Source organism: Bubalus kerabau, chromosome 21 (genome assembly GCF_029407905.1).
Source record: "Bubalus kerabau isolate K-KA32 ecotype Philippines breed swamp buffalo chromosome 21, PCC_UOA_SB_1v2, whole genome shotgun sequence".
Taxonomy (NCBI): Eukaryota; Metazoa; Chordata; class Mammalia; order Artiodactyla; family Bovidae; genus Bubalus; species Bubalus kerabau.
The window spans coordinates 63,556,400-63,574,550 of record NC_073644.1 but is presented as its reverse complement, the minus strand read 5'-3'; the positions used below and the strand labels follow the sequence as shown (position 1 = coordinate 63,574,550).

The window sequence follows — 18,151 nt, the reverse complement described above, 5'->3', positions numbered from 1 at the left end:
AGGTGGACATTTGATGTTTGTGTGAAGAAAAATAGTGGCAAACATCACACAGTGGACCTGGCATGGGGCAGGGGCAAGAGAATTAGGAGAGAGGCGTGAACAGTGTTCCTAGTTGCGTTTTTACGTCCTTGTAATTGTTTCCATGTGGAAACCCAAAAGGCAAATTCAGGAAGAGTTCTGAATATATTGGCTTTCCCAGATAGTTTGTGTATTGTGAGAAGCTAACACAAAGGCTGTGCAATCCCTGGTGGGGAATGTTGGATTCAGAGAAAGAACAGAATCACAGGGTGCTTTGCTTTTGATAGTCGTTGCTGGAAGGAGATCGGAGAGAGCAGATTACTGACATTCAGAGGGTCTTTTTCCTTGAGGATGATCTCAGGAGTCACAGATGACAGAACCAAGTCATATCTGGAGACTCACACTAGTGTCCAGGCTTCTAATCCTTTGTCGCGGTCGAGGTTAATTCAGACCTTGAGACTACCGTAATCCCTTTCCCTGAGCTCCCTGTGAACATCCTTAGAGCTGGCAAAACTTCATCCTTTGAAGGACTGTTCTGAGGACTAAAAGGATACTATTCCTAAAGCTCTTAGTGCAATTTCTAGCCTTGAGTAAGGGGGAGACATGAAGGTTGTTTATTTAGACAATTATTAGTATTAGGTTTGATTTTTGAAGTGAAGTGTTAGTTGCTCAGTCATGTCGGACTCTTTGCAACCCCATGGACTATAGTCCACCAGGCTCCTCTGTCCCTGGGGATTCTCCAAGCAAGAACACTGGAGCAGGTAGCCATTCCCTTCTCTTCCACTGTCCCACCCAGGAATCGAACCTGCAACTCCTGCATTGGCGGGCAGGTTCTTTACCACCGAACCACCTAGGAAGCCCAGATATTTCAGTATGAATCTGTAAAAGATAAAGTGTCCCTTTAAAACTATAACAACAATTCTATGAGGATACCTAAAAGTATGAGCATTCATTTCAAAATGTCAAATATCACTACCTAGTCTGCATTCAAATTTCTCCATTAGTCTCATAATGTTTTTAAGAGTTGGTTCAAATTCAGAATAAAATATGGTTCATACTTAGGAATTAGTTGATGTTTCTTATGAGTTTTTTAACCAAAGATTCTTTCTCTCTCTTATTTTATCCCTGTGCTATTTTTTTTTTAAACTGAGATAAATTTCCTTGCAATTTGTTTCTTATTTGTCTTGCCGAGTTTTCACACAGTCAAGGTGTTTTAAAATGTAGGTTTTATGGGAATTCCCTAGCTATCCAGTGGTTAGGACTCCAAGGTTTCACTGCTGTGGGCCTGGGTTCAATCCCTGGGCCAAGAATTAAGATCCTGCAAGCCACTTGGTGGCTCAGATGGTTAAGAATCTGCCTGCAATGTGGGAGACCTGAGTTCCATCCCTGGGTCTGGAAGATCCCTTGCAGAAGGGAATGGCAACCCCCTCCAGTACTCTTGCCTGGAGAATCCCCACGGACAGAGGAGCCTGGCGGGATACAGTTCATAGGGTTGCAAAGAGTTGGACACAACTGAACAACTTTCTCTTTTGTGGCCAAAAATAATTAGATAAAGAATGGGTTCTATTATTGTTCAGGTATGATGAGGCTCACAGATCAAGGGACAGTTGCCACTGAAAAGACAGTCTGTGACTCACAGTTCCTGAGGGAAGAGGGCATGGCAGGCCACGTGAGAAAGCGTCAGGGGCGAGGGGGAGGCAATGAGGGCACGAGCTGTCGTTGCAGTTTCCACAGAAAGGCCAGCAAGGCATCAAGCAAGCTGAAGATGGGCTACTTTGGGACTTCCCTGGTGGCCCAAGGGTTAAGAATTCGCCTGCCATGCAGGAGGCGAAGGTTCAGACGCTGGTCTAGGAAGATCCCACATGCTGTGGGGCAGCTAAGGCTGTGGGCCCCCAGCTACTGAGCCTCTGCTCTAGAGCCAGGAGCTGCACCACTGAGCCACGAGCCGTGGAGCCCGAGCTCTGCAGCAAGAGGAGCCCCCTCAGTGAGAAGCCTGACGCTGCACCTAGAGAGAAGCCTCTGCTCACTGCAGCTAGAGAAAGCCCTTGCAGGGCAACGAAGACCCAGTGTAGTTTAAAAAAAAAAAAAAAAGATTGGCTAGTTTGCATCTCAGTGGGCTCCATAAGGCTCCAGTTGTCGGGTGCCTGGCCCTGGAGTAATAGGTCAGAAAAATATTGCCACGGAGTGTAAGAGCCCCAATTGAGGGGCTGGGGGTTGACTCTGGATTGGCCAGTGTGTATATAAAGGTGTGCTCAAGCGTGAATTCTTCACTATTTCTAGTAATTGGTTAGCCGTGAGAGTACAGTTTCCCATGCTTAGTAAGGCCCCAGTTGTCAAAACATTAGAATAAAACAATGTGTTTATTACATAAGATTTTGTCTATTGCATCCCTGCTGTGTCACTTTATGGGCTTCCCTGGTAGCTCAGTTGGTAAAGAATCCACCTGCAATGCAGGGGATCCCAGTGTGATTCCTGGGTCAGGAAGATCTGCTGGAGAAGGGATAGGCTACCCACTCCAGTATTCTGGCCTGGAGAATTCCATGGACTGTATAGTCCATGGGGTCGCAGAGTCAGACACAACGGAGCAACTTTCACTTTCATGTCACTTTATATCTTTCTCTGTCCCCTATATTTGCTATAAATTGGAAACAAAATTTGGAGGCTTGATTGGATTCAAGTTTTATTTTTTACCACTTCCATCAGAAAAAATATAACATACAATTATCTCTTTTTATTATGCCAGCAGCCATTGAAGAGCAATGGCTGAATTAATTATTTAATTAGTAATTACAAAAGAAGGGCACTCTAATTCTATCATTTCTTCCCTGTTTACTAGAGAGATAATTTTTTTTTTGGTAAAGAGAAATGTTTCCTCATCAACTCTGTGATAACCCAGAGATAGATTGTAGAGGAATGGTAGATTAAATGCTTGACTCTTTCCCCTTATTGACCTGTTTTCAGAAATAATGTGTTGGTATCAGCATCCTGTGAAAGTGACCAGTGAGTTGGTTTCAGAGACTTAGACATATCTGATGGGCTTCAATCCACTGTGTTCTTACTGTTGCTGAAATTGTCCCGTTTGGGGCCACTGGGAGCTTCTTTGAGTTGACCCCTTACTCGTTTTGACGGGGCACCAGTGGTTGACCTGTCTTTTGGGATGAGAAGTATTTCAAGCTTATATTGTTCATTTCCTGCCCTAGGTCTGGTGTGTGCTAAGTTGCTTCACTCCTGTCAGACTCTTTGTGACCCCGGGAACTGTAGCCCACCAGGCTCCTCTGTCCATGGGATTCTCCAGGCAAGAATGCTGCAGTGGGTTGCCATTCCCTCTTCCAGGGGATTGTCCCGATCCAGGGATCAAACCTGCATCTCCTGCATTGGCAGGTAGGTTCTTTATCACGAGCACCACCTGGGAAGCCATACTGAGGTTACATTCTACTAAAGGATCTTCATTTAAATTCTGTGTTTTTGAGTCACTGAAATAATCCTTCTTGGTGTGGTTATGCTGCCAGCTGGATTCTGCTCTAGCCCATTCATTTGCTTCATTTTAAGACTTTTAAGGAATACACATTCTTAAATTAAAAATTTCTTTGTAGTCAAGGTATATTCAGAGCAGCCTGGCTTGTATCCCTGTGTTCTCCATCCTGTCCCCCGGCTTCCGTTGTTCAGCTTTAGGTTTACATTTTCTTCTTCTTCTTCTTTTTTTTTTTTTGTATGAGTAAATTTTAAAATTATAAGCAAATATTCATTACCCTGCCCAAGGTAAAGGTAGTATACTATTCACGCTTTTCTCCACTTAATATATGCTGCTGCTGCTGCTGCTGCTAAGTCGCTTTAGTCATGTCCGACTCTGTGCGACCTCATAGACTGCAGCCCACCAGGTTTCCCTGTCCCTGGGATCCTCCAGGTAAAAACACTGGAGCGGGTTGCCATTTCCTTGTCCAATGCATGAAAGTGAAAAGTGCAAGTGAAGTCGCTCAGTCATGTCCAACTCTCAGCGACCCCATGGACTGCAGCCCACCAGGCTCCTCTGTCCATGGGATTTTCCAGGCAAGAGTACTGGAGTGAGGTGCCATCCAGATCACTAAATAGGAATATATTAAATGTGAAATATATTTGACTGTGTGGATCACAATAAACTCTGAAAAATTATGAAAGAGATGGGAATACCAGACCACCTGACCTGCCTCCTGAGAAATCTGTAAGCAGGTCAAAAAGCAAGAGTGAGAACTGAATATGGAACAACAGACTGCTTCCAAATAGGAAAAGGAGTATGTCAAAGCTGTATATTGTCACCGTGTTGTTTATTTAACTTATATGCAGAGTACATAATGAGAAATGCTGGGCTGGATGAACCACAAGCTGGAATCAAGATTTCCAGGAGAAATATCAATAACTTCAGATATGCAGATATCACCACCCTTATGGCAGAAAGGGAAGAACTAAAGAACCTCTTGATGAAGGTGAAAGAGGAGACTGAAAAAGTTGGCTTAAAACTCACCATTCAGAAAACAAAGATCATGGCATCTGGTCCCATCACTTCATGGCGAATAGATGGAGAAACAGTGGAAACAGTGTCAGACTTTATTTTTTGGGGCTCCAAAATCACTGCAGATGTTGACTGCAGCCATGAAATTAAAAGACGCTTACTCCTTGGAAGGCAAGTTGTGACCAACCTAGATAGCATATTGAAAAGCAGAGATATTACTTTGCCAGCAAAGGTCCATCTAGTCAAAGCTATGGTTTTTCCAGTGGTCATGTATGGATGTGAGAGTTGGACTGTGAAGAAAGCTGAGCGCTGAAGAATTGATGTTTTTGAACTGTGGTGTTGGAGAAGACTCTTGAGAGTCCCTTGGACTGCAAGGAGATCCAACCGGTCCATCCTAAAGGAAATCAGTCCTGGGTGTTCATTGGAAGGACTGATGCTGAAGCTGAAACTCGAATACTTTGGCCACCTATCGAAGAACTGACTCATTTGAAAAGACCCTGATTTTGGGAAAGATTGAAGGCAGGAGGAGAAGGGGACGACAGAGGATGAGCTGGTTGGATGGTATCACTGACTCGATGGACATGAGTCTGAGTAAACTCTGGGAGTTGGTGATGAACAGGGAGGCCTGGCGTGCTGTGTGTGGTTCATGGGGTCCCAAAGAATCAGAGATGACTGAGCGACTGAACTGAACTGAAATGTGAAGTAAAATTAAAGCCCCAAATTTTTATCTACGATTTCCAAATTCTGAAAGTTCTGAACACCCATCATTTTATCATAAGCTTGCAGAAAACTCATTGGAAAAAAATCAGCTCTGAACACACATAAAGTTATTCTTTGTCTTTATTTTTTATACTTATGTGCATTTATATTTGATACATATTTAATGCTAGAATACTTAAATATGAGTTCAGTTTCATATAGCTTGATGGTGTTAATATCTGGTATATGCACTCTATTACCTTCCTGAAACCTGAAAATTTTGAATTCTGAAACATATCACACTCCAAGGATTTCCAATAAGACATTCTGAACCTGTAGTATATAAATCACTTAGTAACTTTTAGTCCCTTTCCTTCTCCCAACACCTGTTTTTGAATTTTATTTAAAAAAGGATTGTGAGTATTTAGGCTCAGCCTCCCATTTTTGTATAATCAGGTAAAGAATATGATTCTCTCGCTACAGACTGAATGGGAACCAGAAACTCATGGGCTTTCCTTGCACAGGCCAAGCCTGGATGGGGCTCTATGGCTTCCTTCTCGGTAAGATAACTTCAGGGGCAAAGAGTTCCAGTGAGAAGCTTCGCAGACTTAGATTGGTATTTGTGTGTGTGTGTGTGTGTTTAAAATTTTGCCTGCGCTGGGTCATGGTGGAGCTTGGGCTCTTTAGTTGGGGTGCGTGGGCTTAGCTGCCCTGAAGCATGTGGGATCTTAGTTTCCAGACCAGAAATTAAATCTGAGTCCCCTTCATGGGCTTCCCTGGTGGCTCAGATGGTAAAGAATCTGCCTATAATGCCTGCCAGGGAGACCTGGGTTGGGAAGAGCCCCTGGAGGAGGGAACAGCAACCCACTCCAGTGTTCTTGCCTGGAGAAGCCCAGGGACAGAGGGGCCTGGGGGCTACGGCCCATGGGGTCACGAAGTCGGACACGACTGAGAAGCTAAGCACGGCCCCTGCACTGGAAGGCGGATTCTTAACCGCTGGACCACCTGAGTCCCTAGATTAGTGTTTTGAGATTTTAGGTATAACTATGAAGCAGATACATTTTAAAGAAAATCGTGGCTAGAGTGATTTCACAGAATTCTCGCACTTTGCTGACTCCTTTTGTGTTAGAGTATCATAGAATTGGGGTTGGAAGGAACACCACCGTCCCGCCTTATCCTCAGCAGATACATTTCAAGACCTCCCACCCGAGGATGCCTGGAACCATGGATAGTGCCAAACCCTATGTACACCGTGTTTTTCCTGTACATACGTGCATACCTACCTATGATAAAGTTTAATTTATAAATTAGGCACAGTAAGAAGTTAAGCACAATAACAAATAATAAAATAGAGCAGTTATAAGTATATATTCGGAGAAGGCAATGGCACCCAACTCCAGTACTCTTGCCTGGAAAATCCCATGGACGGAGGAGCCTGGTAGGCTGCAGTCCATGGGGTCTCTGAGGGTCGGACATGCTTGAGCGACTTCACTTTCACTTTTCACTTTCATGCATGGGAGAAGGAAATGGCAACCCACTCCAGTGTTCTTTCCTGGAGAATCCCAGGGACGGGGGAGCCTGTTGGGCTGCCGTCTATGGGGTTGCACAGAGTCGGACACGACTGAAGTGACTCAGCAGCAGTGGCAGCATAAGTATATATTATAATAAAATTATGTGATCTCTCTTTCTCAGAATATCTTATTGTACAGATTTAATACCTTTTCTGTCTTAACAGAGCGCTGCTCACGCACTGTGGCCGTAACTTTTGCAGACTGAGCTGTGACAGCAAAATGGGCACGGGTTTCTCTTTCCTTCTTCACGATTTACTGATACAGGTTCGTTCTTAATGTAGACCTTAGCCTCCTCAGCACGTGACTTTTTCTTTCTTTATGAAGTGGAGAAGGTTCACCCTTTCACTTAAAGGAAACACTTTATGGCTTTTCTTTGGTGTATCCAAACTGCCAGCATCACTACTTTTGTGCTTTGGGGTCGTTATTGAGTAAAGTAAGAGTTACTGGAACAATGGTCCCTCTGATAACCGGGGTGGCTACGCAGTATCTAATGGGGGGACGTGCTGGACAAATGGATGATTCTTGTTCTGGGCAGGATAGAACGGGACAACCAGAGCTCTCGTCAGTTCCTCGGAAGGGCGTGCAAGGTAAAAACGACAATTTGTTTATTTCTGAGATTTTCCTTTTCACGTTTTTGGACCACAGTTGCCTGCAGGTAACTGAAACCTCGGAAAGGAACACTGCGGACAGGGAGGGCTCCTGTATTGGTTGTCGCTGGGAAGCATCTTTCAGAAAAGCTGGGCCAAGCGTGACTGAGCAAGAAGATTTTCCTAAGTTTTTCTGTTGCTTTTATGAGGAATCATTGAATTTAGAGTGTTGGTGTAGTGGGCAGATATGAATAATAATGACAATACTGCCCTACCTTATTGCCAAATAGTAGTCTGACTTACTACTTTATAAGTTTTATCTGGGGGGTACCTTAGACCCAACTTTTCACAGCTGAGCAAGTGAGGTCTCTCACTGTGGTCGATAGTTACGTTCACAAGACTTGCTGCCTCTCCTGGTGAGAAGACTGTCCCTGCCCCACTGACGAGTCACTGGACCTGCTCTGGCCATCAGACTGTGAGTGGAGGTGACAGGGGCCACTTCTGGGAGAGAGATTCTGGAGCCAGCGTGTTATCTACCGTGTGTACGCTCTTTCCCCTCTGTCACCAAGCCGTGACCACCCTGTGATGGATGTGGGAATTCAGGGAAGTAAACCTGAATTGTTGTAATCCATTGAGTTTGGGGGGCTCTTTGTTACCACAGCATAACCTGACTTACACTGACGGATACCCTTGCCAACAGTCATGCGGCTGGCGATGAAATGTGTCGGAGGCCCCACATCCAGATGAAGCCTGCAAGTTTTCACTCAAGATAGCAATTATCCTTTCGATTTTCTAAGCCTCGCTTTCCTTACTCTCATTTCTGAAATAGCTTGGGACACCAAATTAATATTCATGAATTCTTATGTATATGGCAAATATTAAGTGCTAAAGTCCCAGCATCTATGGATATAACAAATATTAAGTATTATAAACATGCTTACCATCAGACAGGGAGCGAAAACAAGGTGACTGAGAAATTAGTAATCTAGAAAGTAGAAGAAAGATGAAAAGGAGACAAGAGGTGTACCATGATGGATGAACTTGCTTGGTATTTTAATTTTCCTTGCTCTGAACTGAAAGAGAGGACTTTTGAAAGAAAGGTGCTTTCATCAATCTTTCTCATTTCTTTTCCCCACCAGAATAAGGAGATAGGAAGCCTTCATCTTATGGGGACAGGGGGCAGGATTCCTCATCCATAAAATTAGGATGGAATTTTTCAAATTTAATTTTGACATTGCATCTTTTGGTCTTATATGCTCATATGAATATGCTGAGTTTGGGGGTTGGATGACCGCCTTCTCTCTCACTTCTCCCCCTTTTTTCTCTCTTCCTTCTCTTTCATTTTATCAAAAGAAAACCCCTAGGGCCAATCTATCATACTAGCACTCGAGTCCATCAGAGTATATTTTAAAGGCCCTTCTAGCTCAGGTAGTGACAAGTCTTGGATAGATTCCTGAATTCTATATCCTCATGGACTAAATAACTGTAAGGCTCTATAATTTATTCTAATGTCTTTGGATGTTTGAGAAAATCGATGACGAGTGGGAGATGACATGATAATAAGGACGCTGAGCGCACACACCTCTTCCAGGAATTCTGTTCAGTGTCCCTCTTATCACAGACGCCATGAGTCAGTCTGTCATGTGCCAGGAACATCTTGCTTCTACCGTCTATTGAAGGTAGATTTTATCGCAGATTAAAAAAAAATACATGTATATATACACCAGGATTCCATAACCATTTATTGTATGCCTACTGTGTGCCAGACTTTCTAATACTAATTCCCAAAATAAGCAATTTGGAATAACTTCAGGATTGGCACACAATTCTGAATTGCTTGGACCCAACTCTTAATTACAGAACAATGGAAGAGATTAGAATAAACCTTTGAAATGTACCAATTTGGCTTGGCTTATGAAATCTCAATTTAAAGTATGAATTGAGAAGGTAAGAAAGACCCAAAGATAAAAGCACACAGATGGAAGAGACTCAAAGTGGGCTCTGGGACGGTGGTGTCTGGACTTTTGGGCACCTGAGTGTGGGTGTTCATTGGAAAGACTGATGCTAAAGCTGAAACTCCAATACTTTGGCCACCTGATGCGAAGAGTTGACTCATTGGAAAAGACCCTGATACTGGGAGGGATTGGGGGCAGGAGGAGAAGGGGACGACAAAGGATGAGATTGGCTGGATGGCATCACAGACTCTATGAACATGAGTTTGAGTAGACTCCAGGAGATGGTGATGGACAGGGAGGCCTGGCATGCTGCGATTCATGGGGTCACAAAGAGTCAGACATGACCGAGCGACTGAACTGATTGAACTGAGTGGCTAAGATCAGAGGTGCAAACCCACCAGCTGAGATACTCATGAATTCACTGACTCACCCCGAGAATTTTGATTACCAGGTAGAACATGCATTTCTTTTGAAGGATAATTACGGTGCAGTGAGTGTGATGAGCCATGCTCTAATAGACTTGGAAATTCCAAATAATGCACACTTTTTTTTTTTTTTAAGAATATGGAGCAATATACCCACAACCAGCATTCTGTTTCACTCTCTAGTTCTGACATAACTGTAGGAAAAAAAAAGTATTCCTGATCCTATTCTGATATCAGTATGCATTCGTTTCTTTCGTCACCTATAATTTGAGGACAGTGGAGTATCCTTTCGCTTTCATCAGCTTTTTCTCACTCATAGATGTTTGAACAGGTATGAGAAAAATAAGTTCTGGCAAGCAATAACTTGCAATTGCAGCTGTTTGGGGAAAAAAGAAGCAAGGTGAGTTCAACCCATAACAAAGGGAAGCCTGTTGGCTCTGGTCAGAGAAGCAGGATCACAGAGGACAGTTGAGTTCTTCTCTCAGCCCCCATCTACTGTCTTATCACTCCCCATGGTGAGTGGAAGGACAGGGAACCCCTGTCTACTGTCTTATCACTACCAGTGGTGAGGGGAAGGACAGGGAACCCCCATCTACTGTCTTATCACTCCCAATGGTGAGGGGAAGGACAGGAAGCCCCCATCTACGTCTTATCACTCCCCCATGGTGAGGGGAAGGCATGCCCAGCCCCCATCTACTGTCTTATCACTCCCAGTGGTGAGGGGAAGGACAGGGAGCCCCCATCTACTGTCTTATCACTCCCAGTGGTGAGGGGAAGAACAGGAAGCCCCCATCTATGTCTTATCACTCCCCCATGGTGAGGGGAAGGCATGCCCAGCCCCCATCTACTGTCTTATCACTCCCAGTGGTGAGGGCAAGGGCAGGAAGCCCCCATCTACTGTCTTATCACTCCCCCATGGTGAGGGGAAGGACACAGAGCCCCCATATACTGTCTTATCACTCCCAGTGGTGAGGGGAAGGACAGGGAACCCCCATCTACTGTCTTATCACTCCCAGTGGTGAGGGGAAGGACAGGGAGCCCCCATCTACTGTCTTATCACTCCCCATGGCGAGGGAAGGACAGGGAGCCCTTGCCTTAGGTAGAAATACTCTGCTGAAACACTAATTGGCCAGAGTCCATGGGCTGGCAGGGTTGTTTGACTGTTTTGCTCACAAGCCACCAAAGTCAGGAAGGCATTTTTATGGGCTAGGTCAAAATCAGATTGAGAGTTTCAGATGTTAAGATTATAAAATTGGGAAAGAGATGAGGAAAAGAAAGATAAAAAGATAATGAAACATATCGAAATAAAGCCTTTTTGATGCCCACCGATCCTGCTCCACTCCAAGTAAGAAATTTATTCTGTACACCTTAGGGCAAGGTGGCAGAGGTCAACCATCGATGGGATTTATGTCCTGGTACTGCAGCTCTGGGGCTTCCTAGGTGGCTCAGTGGTAAAGAATCTGCCTGCAATGCAAGAGACGCAGGAGACTCGGGTTTGATCCCTGGGTTGGGAAGATCTCCTGGAGAAGGAAATGGCAACTTCTCCAGTATTGCCTGGAGAATCCCATGGACAGAGGAGCCTGGTGGGCTACAGTCCATGGTGTTACAAAAGACTGGACACGACTTAGTGACTGAGCACGCACAGCACAGCTTGGGAAACCTTAGATAGCATTTGCATTACTGAGATTTGAGGGGAGGGAGGTGAGATAGGTAAAAACATGTGCAATTCAAGAATTGGTAATGGAAAGTTATTGATAAATGATTTAAAATTTCATTAAGAACTGGAGGGAAATGGAGATTTCATAACAATGATCACAAGAAAGAATCCTGTCAGTTCACTTCAGTTCAGTAACTCAGTTGTGTCCAACTCTGCAACCCCATGGACCGCACCATGCCAGGCCTCCCTGTCCATCACTACCTCCCAGAGTCCACCCAAACTCATGTCCGTTGAGTTGGTGATGCCATCCAACCAGCTCATCCTCTGTCATCCCCTTCTCCTCCTGCCTTCAATCTTTCCCAGCATCAGGGTCTTTTCAAATGAGTCAGCCCTTTGCATCAGATGGCCAAAGTATTGGAGTTCAGCCTCAGCATCAGTCCTTCCAATGAACACCCAGGACTGATCTCCTTTAGGATGGACTGGTTGGATCTCCTTGCAGTCCAAGGGACTCTCAAGAGTCTTCTCCAACACCACAGTTCAAAAGCATCAGTTCTTTGGCACTAAGCTTTCTTTATAGTCCAACTCTCACATCCATACATGACTACAGGAAAAACCACAGCCTTGACTAGACGGACCTTTGTTGGCAAGGTAATGTCTTTGCTTTTTAATATGCTGTCTAGTTTGGTCATAACTTTCCTTCCAAGGAGTAAGCGTCTTTTAATTTCATGGCTGCAGTCACCATCTGCAGTGATTTTGGAGCCACCCCAAAAATAAAGTCTGACGCTGTTTCCACTGTTTCCCCCTCTATTGCCATGAAGTGATGGGACCGGGTGCCATGATCTTAGTGTTCTGAATGTTGAGTTTTAAGCCAGCTTTTTCACTCTCCTCTTTCACTTCCATCAAGAGTCTCTTTAGTTCTTCTTCCCTTTCTGCCATAAGGGTGGTGTCATCTGCCTATCTGAGGTTATTGATGTTTCTCCTGGCAATCTTGATTCCAGATTGTGCTTCATCCAGCCCAGCGTTTCTCATGATGTACTCTGCATGTAAGTTAAATAAGCAGGGTGACAATATACAGTCTTGACGTACTCCTTTTCCTATTTGGAACCAGTCTGTTGTTCCATGTCCAGTTCTAGCTGTTGCTTCCTGATCTGCATATAGGTTTCTCAAAAGGCGGGTCAGGTGGTCTGGTATTCCCATCTCTTTCAGAATTTTCCACAGTTTGTTGTGATCCACACAGTCAAAGGCTTTGACATAGTTAATAAAGCAGAAATAGATGTTTTTCTGGAATTCTCTTGTTTTTTGATGATCCAGTGGATGTTGGCAATTTAATTTCTGGTTTCTCTGCCTTTTCTAAATGCAGCTTGAACATCTGGAAGTTCATGGTTCAGGTATTCAAGTCCATGGTTCAAGAATCCTGTCACTTTTAGCTAAAAAGCTGATTATTCTTCATTATCTAACAAGACCAGCTGCCCATGTATGCATTCTGCAAGTATTGCTTATCGATCACTGTGGCCAAATCACCCCAAAACATAGCAGCTTAAAAGAGAAAATTCAGATGTATGTGGTCTCACAGTTTCTGAGAGTCAGGAGCCCAGGTGTGGCTGAGCTCGTGGATCTGGTCAGGGCCTCTCATGAGGCTGCCATCAAGAAGTCAACCAGAGCTGCGGTCATCTGCAGGTTTGACCTGCTTTCAAGGTGACTCATTCCCACTGCTCTTCTTGGCTGGAGGCTTCAGGTTCTTGCCAGGCGGAATCTCCAGAGGACTGCTCTCTCGTCTTTACCACGTGGCTCCCTCATCTTCGTAAGAGATTGACCTCGAGGAAGCTATTAATCGCTTTAGGACCTACCGTCAGGAATCTCCTGGGGTTGCTTCCGTTCTCTTTGTTAGAACCAAAGTAGAACCCACACTCAAGGGGAGGGAAATTAGGCCCCACTTTCTGAAGACAGGAGCAGCAAAGAAGTATGAATATATTTTGAAGCTGCTGCGGCAAGGAATCATCAGGAGGAATGCTGTCACTTTGTGGCAAAAAGCTTACTATGTTTGATTATTCAGCATAAACAATTTTCATGCCTTCTCCATAATTTAATCTTAGGCTGAGCTCTCTTTGCATATATAGCAGAGCACTAAAGAACACCCTTTCCAGCAATAGGGGACTAGGAGAGAGTGAATCTGTCTGGAATTTTTAAAGGAAATAGAATTTCCCAGTTGGCTTACTTGGAGATGGTTCTAGTAAAAGCCATTCAGGAACCTCGGTGGACACTCTGGATCAGGACCACACCAGGCCTACTCCATTGGCATCGAATTTGCTTAAATACTAGTTAAGCTGCTTCCATGACTGAACCTGACTATGTTTTCTCCTATCTTTGATTAATGATGATGCCTATTCTGTGTTGGGCGTGTTTCTTTCTAGGACTAGGAGTTGGGTGAATGAGGGAGGGACCATACAGGGAGTGTTGTGTTCAGTTCTAAGAAGAAAAAAATGGCAAAACCAAGACCACCTGATGGAACAGGACTGAAGAGACCCTAGCTGTGCTGTGTGCAGAACCCTCGGAGACCGCAGGACAGAATGGCCTGGAGAGCATGCCTCCACGTCCCCTCCAGTAGGGGAGGGCAGGCTGGCTGGGGTCCGCCTGGCAGCCTAGGCATCGCCCTGTTTAAGGGCTTTCTCTGGAAGCTGAAGTCTAATCTCTCTCAAGAACAGCCCTCAGGTGATAACTGACCTGGGTTAGTGTATAAATCCTTGGCTCCCTCACCCTTTAGATGGGATAACTCTGAGGCCCAGGCTCTACCCTGACTTCCAGAGTCTCCCGGAAGGAATGAGCCCAGGTTGCTCAGAGGGTAAGTAGCTTGATAACAGACACTCCATTGGCTTAACTCCCTGCTCCCTTGCTGGTGTTTCCTAGGAAAAGGTCCCAAATAAACTATTTGCACCGAAGCAAATTTTTATAACAGGGTCAGCTTCTCTGTTATTCAGTCGCTAAGTTGTGCCTGACTCTTTGTAACCCCATGGATTTCAGCATGCCAGGCTTCCCTGTCCTTCATGAAATCCCAGAGTTTGTTCAAACTCGTGTTCTTTGAGTCAGTAGGAATCTCAAGTTAAGACAGTGGATGACACAAACACAGTTGTCAAATATTTGGATGACTGTTATGCGGAAGAATGATTTAGATTTATTGTTCAAAGGGAAGACTTAGGACCACTAGCTAATGGATATTAGGAGGTGGGTTTTAGTTTGGCATAAGGAAGAATTCTATAATAATTCAAGACCGTGATGGTAATTTTATGTGTCAGCTTGTTTGGGTCACAGGGTACCAGATATTTGGTTAAACATTATTTTTGGGTGTGTCTGTGAGGGTGTCTGCAGAAGAGATTCACATCTGAATCAGTAGACCAAGTATAGGAGACGCCCAAACCAAGGTGAGTGGGCATTAGCCGATCCATTGCGAATCTGGAAAGAACAAAAAGGCAGACGGAGGGCGGGTTCACACTCTCCAATTGAGTGGAATCATCCTTCCTACCCTGCTCCTGGTCCCCAGCCTTCAGACTCAGAGGGAGTCACTCCACCACTCTCCTGGGTTCCCAGCCTTCAGACTCAGAGGGAGTCTCACCACCACTCTCCTGGGTTCCCAGCCTTCAGACTCAGAGGGAGTCTCACCACCACTCTCCTGGGTTCCCAGCCTTCAGACTCAGAGGGAGTCTCACCACCACTCTCCTGGGTCCCCAGCCTTCAGACTCAGAGGGAGTCTCACCACCACTCTCCTGGGTCCCCAGCCTTCAGACTCAGAGGGAGTCTCGCTGCCGCCCTCCTATGTCCCCAGCCTTCAGACTCAGAGGGAGTCTCACCACCATTTTTCTGGGTTCCCAGCCTTCAGACTCAGAGGGAGTCTCACCGCCGCCCTCCTAGGTCCCCAGCCTTCAGACTCAGAGGGAGTCTCACCACCATTTTTCTGGGTCCCCAGCCTTCAGATTCAGAGGGAGTCACTCCACCACTCTCCTGGGTCCCCAGTGTACAGACAGCGGATCACAGGACTTCTTGGCCTCCATCCTGTGCGAGCCGAGTATCTATGATAAATCTCTTCGTATACACTGGCTCTGTTCCCTGGAGAACCCTGACTAATACACTGTCTGAAAGTGGACTGGGTTGCCTTGGGAGGTAATAAGCTCAGTGTCACAGGGGATGTTTGTGCAGAGGCTGGCTAACCACTGGGGACGCGTGATTGATGCCAGGCCTAAACTAAGTGACTTCGAAGGTCAGAGGTGGGCTTACCATGAAGCAGAGGAAGCTGAAAGCTTCGAGGCCCCTTTCAAGCCCAAGCACTGTGCTTGCGTGACCACACATTTCTCTAAGTGTGCGGAGCTTTGTGTTGCAATGAATGAAGACCACTGCTTCTGCTGCAACTTCGTTATTTTCTGGGAATTTCTTGAAACCAAGTTTATGTGAACCCCAGTGGTTGTAGGCAGCACAGTGTGCAGCAGTGCTAGAGACACATACGATTATGTGCAAAGTTGCAACTTTTTTATGTATCCCAATGCATTTGAGTTGGGATCATTTTAAAATATCTGATGCGTCTTATCTTGCTAAAGTTCGGTGGTTCCAGATGAAGTAGCAAAATCACCACCAACACAGCAAAGTGGTCTAAAGAAACAAGTGACAATGCAAAAAAAAAAGCTCCAGCAACAAAACTCTGGTGACTTCCTGTGAATCTAAAATTATTTAAGAATAAAAGATTAAAAAAACTCTTACCCTGAGAATAATTCGATAACACGTGTCAAATACACAACATACGACACAAGAGCAATTTGAATTGCTTTTGGGCATTTTAAAATTTTTGATTAAAATATTTTTCCATAATTATTAACCAGCCAAAAATTTTAAATATGACAGGAAGGAAGTATCTTAAGTGGAAATCCTAAAGGTAATCTGAAATAAAATGAATTTAGTATTTCTCAGTTTTTAGAAGTTTAAAGGCTGTTATTTGTTGAGATTTCTTTTCTCATTTAGAGCAAAACTCACTCTTGTGCCCAATTTTGCATCCATGAAGTGCCCGTCTCATTTTCTTTTACTTCAAGGGGTCTGCAGATAATCGGGACCTGCCAATCTCCGAGGCGCTTTTTAGAAAAGTTGAAGTTTACTTGGTTTACAGTGTCGTGTTAGTCTCAAGTGTGCACCACAGTGATTCAATATTTTTTGCAAATTATACTCTGTTACAGGTTATTACAAGATAATGGGTGAGATATTTTTGATTCTGAGACATGAATTCTCTTGCTTCTATAAGGTAAATGGCCACCATATTCTTGGCTTACCTGATTAAGAATATTTTTAGAGTAGAATAATGGGATTGTGGCCCTTTAACTGAAAAGTGCAGAGAAAATTCCCAGTCAAGCTTTTAACAAAATCTTAAAATACAAAGCCAAGGCTGGCTAGACCGTCTCTCTGGATTTGTCCCCATAGGGGGCCGTGAGTGTGGATGCCTACCCACACTTTCTACAAGACTCTCATGAGCTAAAGGAACTCTGTAAGTGTCTTGTTAAAAATGAAAGTAAAATGGTAAAAACTATTCTTTTGAATGCTCTTTTTTAAGATTAATCATTTTTTGAACTCTGCACTGAGTTCATTGCTGCGCGGACTTTCTTTCGTTGCAGGGAGCGGGGGCTACTCTTCTTGTGGTCCGAGGGCTTCTCACTGCCGCGGCTTCTCCTTGCAGAGCAGGGCTTTAGGGCGCGTGGGCTTCAGAAGCTGTGGCCCGTGGGCTCCGTGGTTGCGGCTCACGGGCTTAGCTGCTTTGCAGCACGTGGGATCTTCCTGGACCAAGGTTTGAATCCATGTCCCCTGTATTGGCAGGTGGATTCTTAACCGCTGGACCAAGAAGGAACCCCTCTTCTGAGTGCTCTCTAAGCTACATAGTACTAATCCAGGAGCGGAGGAAGTGATGATTGCATAAATACCTATAACAAGATTAATCCAGATGGTCAGCACAGAGAAAATGGAACAGTAAGACAATTAAAATTGACCGGTTTCAAAAATGGGTTAAGCATTTCTTGATTGTAAAGAAAATTTTGTCGGTCTAGAGCAGGAGTTAGCAATCTATGGCCCAAGGACCAAATCTGCTTCTGACTTGTTTTCTAAATAAAATTTTATCCAAACACAACCACACTCACTTATTTGCATGTTGTCTATGGCTGTTTTTTTGCTACAACCTTTGAGCTGGTATGATGGAGACTGTAGGGCCTGCAAAGCTTAAAATATTTGCCATTTAATAGAAACTGTCTACCAACCTGTAGTCTAGAGATAACCACTGAATAGCACAAAATTACTCTCTGTGGAAGTTAAAAACATGAATATGTTTAGGTGAAAATTCTTTTTCTATTAAAAATTCACAATAAAAGTGATCTTAATTTTATAATAGAAGAACTTTAAAAATTGAAACATATATATATATGTATTTGGCAATGAAAGTTGTGAAGCTTCTCTATATTTGAGTCAGGATATGAGTGATGACTGCAGAAGGGCAGAAAGATCAGGTTTAAAACTAAGGCTGTAATGATAATTGGCATCAGATACTAGCATAACTGGAAAAGCCTCTACTAGCCTCTTCATTTAAACCTCAGTTAAGATAGAAAAGCTTACCCTTAGCCCCCAGGGCTGGGGCTGTTTAAAATGCAGGACTAGTCTGTGTCTGAGGGCTTCTTCCCCACCAGCCTTCTAAGCAGCTTCTTCCCAAACAGCGCGTCGTGGGAGCCCTTTCAGTGAAGG

At 44.4% G+C, this 18,151-nt stretch overlaps 1 long non-coding RNA gene across 1 annotated transcript; it reads left to right on the top strand.

Annotated features, from left to right (window-relative positions):
• The first annotated feature begins 3,171 nt into the window (after positions 1 to 3,171).
• LOC129636173 (uncharacterized) lies at positions 3,172 to 17,531 on the top strand. Its single transcript, XR_008706711.1, has 5 exons — positions 3,172 to 3,399; positions 5,687 to 5,763; positions 6,939 to 7,038; positions 7,310 to 7,361; positions 17,240 to 17,531. It is a non-coding gene; the product is annotated as an uncharacterized LOC129636173 (long non-coding RNA).
• The last annotated feature ends 620 nt before the right edge of the window (positions 17,532 to 18,151 follow it).